Genomic DNA, 6,685 nt, shown 5'->3' with positions numbered 1-6,685 from the left:
AAATCTTTTCTAATATGTTAATTGAATCTGTTCCCACGCTTTAGTATTCACTGGTCAGGGACTGGCTTCTGACTTCATGCTAATTGTGACATTAGCAGAATGTAATGTTTGCTATTAAAGGGAAGAAAGAAATCTGGATAGCGTTTAGTATATGAGTAATCAATCATTTAGTGGGCAGTTGGTGGGGGGGAGGATTAGATATGCTTTTCATAGTGGCAAAAGAAAGGCAAGAGCTTTAAAAATCATTTTTCTTCCTGGGAATAACCTGGAAGTTGTAATTTAAATACACACACACACACACACACACACACACACACACACACGTGTGTGTGTGTGTGTGTGTGTGTGTGTATCGGGATTTTATTGGTTTATTTCTTTTTATTCTCTATTTTACGTAAACTCGTCCCTGGAGATCACCGCGCCACCTCAATACGAAGCCAGGCATTGACTATCTTATCATGCCAAATACCATTTCTTTTCCTCCGAAAGGTATTGAAAGGTTCGTTTAATCCAATGACTCAATTGGAAACTTTTATAATGCATTTTATATGACATAATTTATCTCGGTTTTTAAAAACGCGTTGGAAGAATACCTTTGTTCGTTTCGGTGACCCCGAGGGAGCCCCAGGTACTTCAGATCATGGGGATATTGTGATACGACCTGCTTGGTTAACTATAAACTTTTATCTCCAATTAACTTCTGCCTATGATCTGTGTAAGCCCGCAGAGGAGGTGAGAGAGGTAGGAAGTCAGAGAGAGGCAAAGGCTTTCTCCTGGAGCAGGCAGCTCCCAATTAGCCTATGGGTATCAAAGGAGAAGGAGGCCAACAAAAGCTGCAGAAGGCAGGGGATCGTGCCTTCATTCAGCCTGCGCGGAGCCCGAGTGGGCATGAGCTGGCAGGTCGAGCTGAAAAGTAGAACATTCCAGGTGAGCAAAGCAACAAAGAGAAGAGCCTAGCCAGGCCGCCCCAGATTCAGCGAGAGCTGGTTCCACGTGACCGCCGGGAGTCAGGATCCGAAGATCCAAACCAAAGAGGACATTCATTAGCACGAACGAGGCCAGAAGCAGAAATAAAATCCTAGAGCCTGTGCGAGCATACGCAGTCGGCTGGAGGACGGCAGCAGCAGTCAGATAACAGACCATTGATCCAGCAGTAAGAGAGCCGAGGGCCATTACAAGCGAAGCCAAAAGAACAGTAGGAGACAAGATGTCACCTCTCACAGGGAGCTGTGTCTACAGTGCCTGTATCACCATTGTGCAAAAGTGAAATATGCCTACCAAGAAGTGACCCTTCCTTCCTTCGGGAGACTACATATAGTCTCTCGGCGTGGACACTGGTAACGCACTCAAGTCTACCAGCATTGACTTGGCACCGACGGCCCTGAATTACCCTTCCAGAAAGATGACGAGTGCTTGTTCTGGGTTGGCTAACGCCACTAAGAAGTGTGGCCCGGTGCCCTGCCGCCCTCCGCGAAGCCACGCCAACTCTTCGTGGTGCCCCGCAGCCCTCGGCGTCCTGGGCTCCTGCTTACCACGGACAGCAGGAGTCCAGCGAGTTTGGGTTACAGCCCTCATTAAGGAATTAGCAATCCAAGTGCAGAGTCTAAACCCTAGCTGTACATCCGGATGGCTCAGGGAACTTTTGAAGAACAACCAGTCGGGGTTAGGGCTCGGAGGGAGACGAATTTAGAAGCGACCCAGAAGAGTCCGATGTGAAGCCAGGGCAGTGAAGGATGGTTTCACGGAAGGCATTACACACAAACAGCGAGCGAGGTACCACGCACAGGACAGAGGCCGTGTGCCACCACGGCGAACGGCACGGCCCCTGGTACTTTGTTTAACGAGACTGAAAAGCCAACTGAAGCCGAAAATAAACTCACGTTTACAAAGAGCAGTAACTAAGCTAAGTGAGTCAGTGTGGGCCTGGCTACAGTTCTCCATGACTGGCAGAGTTCAGGAAATACCAGTCGCTTCCTTGGAGTATAAGCTAGTTAAAATTGTGCTAACAAACACACCCAAAATGTCTCAGCGGCTTCAAAGCAAAGAAAGCTTATTTCTCACTCACGTTTCGTGTCTGTCACAGATTAGCTGGGGACTTCGCTCTTCTTTATCCCTAGCTCAGGACTTTGGGTGACAGAACAGCTGTTGTCTGGGACATTCCTGGGCAAGAGAGCATCGTACGCCATGTGGCAGCTTTTAAAGCTCTCTTTAGGATGTTACACTCATCACTTCTCTTATTCCACTGACCAAAGTAAGCCACATGGTCACACATAACATCAGTCTCACCATGAGTCTGAAGAAAGCTGGCTTAACCCACTAGAGAGATTTATACGAAGCAGACTGAAATGCAGACAGACCTATCCCTTTGGTAGAATTGTTGCATTTCCTAATAAGAGCTAAAAGTTATTGAGCACTTATTATGTTCAAGGGACTGTAATAAGGATGAGGCAGGTACTATTGAATATTCACCATAACCAACGTGGAAAGTAATCGTATCATTAACATTTAAGAAATGACTAAACTGAGGCTAAAAAGAAGGAAGCAATTCTCCCAAGGTCACTTAGTTTCGAGCAAGCTGTTGGGCTGGGATTGAGCGGCTCCAGGGCCAGCGTACTGGTCGAGTGGACGACTGTCCGCCTTGCTCAGAACAAAGTGGTTTCCCGGGACGTGGGACTTGCTCAATGCTAAATCCGAAACAGCCCTGGGCAAACCGGCGAGTAATGCTCACATTACCCTCTTACTGATCAGGCTAACAGTAAGTGGCAATGCTTACCGTTTTTCAAAGCAGGGTAAAACTAAAATGTGCTAAACCCTGTGTATAATAGCAACCTAACACAGAACCTATCCTCCAGAAAAATGATTCCAAATACTGGTTTTTTATTTTTGTCTTTTTCAAATCCTGAATCTGTCACTTACCAGCTGTGGGACCCTGGGCACATTTCTTAGCCTCTCTGTGAAAGTATTCCCTCACAGAGCTGTGGAGATTAAATGCATTATTAACTATGAAGCACATAGAACTGAGCCGGGTGTTAATCATAAATTCTCCTGGTTTGCCAGGGACTGAGGGGATCCCAGGAAGCAGAATTTAAAATGCTAAAGCTGAGAAAATCTCAAGCCACCCAAGATGAGTTGATTACCCTACTTGGCACATATAGTAAGCAGGATATACATGTCAGCTTTTTTTTTTGTTTTTTTTTTTTATTGATATAGTTGGTGAAAAATGGAAAGAAGGCTTTTTTTTGGACCATAATTAGATTGTCATATATCTTCAATCTCCATTACTTTTCAAAAGTCAAGTCATTAGAGCAAGTAGGGTACACACCCCATAAACTGCTTGCTTATCCTGGAGCCAGGACTCAGTATGCTTCTGGGTTTTTCTGTCTTCTAACTTATCTGAAGTAAAGGCCTGAATTATCTCTGCTCCATCGCCCCAGAGGTTTTTATATTAAATTCACAAACTCGCCGCTCATTGATTTATTTACTCTTAAGTCCTGCCCGTTAGCAATGTGGCTTTCTTCATATTGGCTCATTTGCTTGATCTTGTTTAATGATGCCGATTTTTATAATACCAGCAGGTAAAACATTATGACTGTCAACGGGACCCAACGTTATTTGACTTTCTGTTCAAAGTGCTCACTATGCATAAACAAATGACATTTCTTCGCCTTTCCTCACCTCTCAAAGCTACATAATTACAAACAGAATATTAAAAATATCTCTTGTGCACTGGCCCACACTTACATAGATAGGCGCATGTGTAACATAATTAAAAATAACATGAATTTTCACAAACAGAACTTATCATTTCCAAATAAAATCATCACCTGGAAGGAAATGACAGGGAATGTAAGAGAGTGGGATGTTCGTGCCAGGTCAATCCCCGTCCTACATTAGTTCTAAGGGATCTTAAATCACTTAAACATGTTGATCCTGTTCTCCTATCTAGATAACAGGGACAATACCTGCTATATAGGACTTTTGTGAAGATTAAATGAGAGTAATGCGTATTAATCACTGAGCTTTCTTCTTCCCACTTTTAAGTCTAAGTTATCCTGGGGTGGAAGAGGAAGCACACAGCCATTCCCGAGAGGATGCTGCTACACAAAATATTTTTGGAATTGCTCGCACCGCATCCTCATCAACTCTAAACAAACAAAAACTCACCCCGAGTCTAGCTGGATGAAGAAAGTGGGGGACCCACGCGGGACCGCGTCATCCGCAGGCGAAAGGTAGCTCTAAGGTCACAGGCAGCGCTTCAGATTGGACAAATAAAGATTTAAATGCTTAAACACGCCTCCATTTACCTTTTAACAGCGCGGGGTCAGAGGAGCCCCCAGCAGCCCTCGGCCCGCGGCGTGCAGGCCGCCCCTGGGGACGGCGCGCTCGTCCCTCTCGGGTCCCCGGCCCTGACGCCGCAGCTTTTGCACTGCGAGCTTCCAGGCCTGACCTGAGCACGGCTCCTTCCAGACCGGGTTCAGAAACTAGCCCGAGTCTGACTGGGTCCGGGGAGGAACTGGGTCCGACCGGAGAGCGGAGAGCCGGACGCGGTCCACGGACGGACGAGGTCCGACTCGGGAACCGGACTGAGTCCAGACACAGACTAGTTCCGACTCAGGAACCAGACTAGCTTTGGGGACAAACTCAGTCCCACTTAGTTACTGGACTGGGTTTGGGGACAGACGGGGTCCTACTTAAACTGGACTAGGTCCAGTGTGAGGCCTCAGGTGAATAAAATTTTGTTTTAAGGCAGAACAAGTAGTTTAACTTTGCCAAAGATAATCTCGAATTACAGTGGCCACAGTGGAGAACTTTTACCCAAGCTCATCCATTTAGCTATGAGGTGCCCTAGGGAAAAGAGGGCCTCGGCCAACCACTTGCTGTAAAGGGCAGAGGGAAAGTTATTTTTCCTCTTCTGCAGTTTCTGGTGAACAGGATGAGACCTGCTGGGACAGCCCACTGACTCTGGGGCCCAAAAATGCAATCTTACCAAAGTCAGCTCTCCCAGGTCTCTCCGTGATGCCTGGTAGAGAGAAGACGTTCAAATTTTGCAATGTCACTTCTTTTCCAAATTCCAATGAGCACGAAAAACACTAGTTATTGATCCTTTCTCTCCGAGAGACACCTATTGCCTTCTCATTTGTCTCATTCTGTGCCCTGAGCGGTTAGCTTGGCAACTGTCAGGTTTGGGCTCCCCAAAATACAGCCAGACGAAAAGCAGATTGGACCCCATTTGTGGCTAAATATAGCTGGCAGAAATGTGGGTTACGTTCTGCTTGTGGTTAGGGTTCTACCAGCTGTTTCCAGCTCTCAGGGGACTTGTCTAAGCCTTTCTCTCGGTTTCCTTTGAGAGCGGCTCTGGATCTTGGCAGGATAGTATCTTCTGCACCTTCTTCGGGGGCCTGCTTGCATCCATGGGGTTGTTCAGTAGTGCCAGGTTCTTGCCCAGAATCAGACAGTATCTTGAAGTGGACAGCTCTGCCCAGACCGCAGCTCAAGGTCCTCATCTCCAAGTGCAAGCTTATTCCATTTGCCTTTCTGCTGTGTGCTTTTTCTCTCTGCTAAGGCACAGGAAGACGATGTTCCTTAACTCTGGCAACTATCGCCGAACCTCCTGTGAGGCTATAGCCGCACAACAAATGTCCCTAGATTTTCTTCGTAAGAGGGTTAAGATGAGACAGTTGCTTTAGATGACTTACTAGCCGAACAGGGGGAGGGTGATCAGGCCATGGCGAAAATCTCCTGCTGTACCTGGATCAACACCTCTGGCATTGCAGCAAATATAGGGAATTAATAAACAAGCCACTTAGCTAAAACAGGCTGAGGCGTCTTTAGGAACCTACTTTGATTTATTTGATACCAACAAGTCTGGGTCATGGGGACCTCGGATAAGGAGTATCCTGCAGTCTCTTGCTATTATCTCCTGGAGTCTCCTTCATGCACCGTGTTCTCTCAAAGGTCTTAAACTCCTGTCACAGTCATCAGCAAGACGTCACATGGTCTCACTGCACTTAGAGAAGCAGAAAAAGGTGAAAAAGGACATGAATAGCAACAGGAATTCTAGCACAGGTTGGATATTATATCTGTGAATTTCACAATGAGACAAAAGCAACCTAACTCTGATAGCAGAGCAGCTCTAATACAGAATTTTGGGCCAATCTTTCGTGTATGAGAGAGGATGTCGAGAAGGGGGAATTGTTAAAATGATTGAATGAGGAGACCATTAGACCGATGTGGTTCTAGTGCTGTCATGGCCTACAGACACAAACCAGGACCTCGCCTACGAAGGCCTCCATGTTATGAAGTCAAAATGCTAAGAACCACATGTGACAAACAGCTAACTAGGCTTTATGCTACAGCTGATCAATAATTTTCTTACTTCTGCTTTTTTTCTATGAAAGTCTCTCCCTGAGCACCTGACAGGGGAGCACTCCTAAACACTTCTTGTTTTGCACTGCCCGATTCCAGCTGATTTTTGCTCAAATAAGCTCTTAAAGTGTAATAGATAGATAGATAGATAGATAGATGATAGATAGGTAGATAGATAGATAGATAGATAGATAGATAGATGATAGATGGATTAGATAGAAAATAATACAGAGAAGCAGGCCATCAACTAACTCAGAGGCAATTCTGATAAAGGGGTTTCAAAGCATTTTGAGAAGTGATGGAATTTTTCAAATCTGTT

Source organism: Rousettus aegyptiacus, unplaced genomic scaffold (assembly GCF_014176215.1).
Source record: "Rousettus aegyptiacus isolate mRouAeg1 unplaced genomic scaffold, mRouAeg1.p scaffold_m13_p_13, whole genome shotgun sequence".
NCBI lineage: Eukaryota > Metazoa > Chordata > Mammalia > Chiroptera > Pteropodidae > Rousettus > Rousettus aegyptiacus.
The sequence above is the reverse complement of the archived record's forward strand: the minus strand, read 5'-3'. Positions refer to the sequence as shown.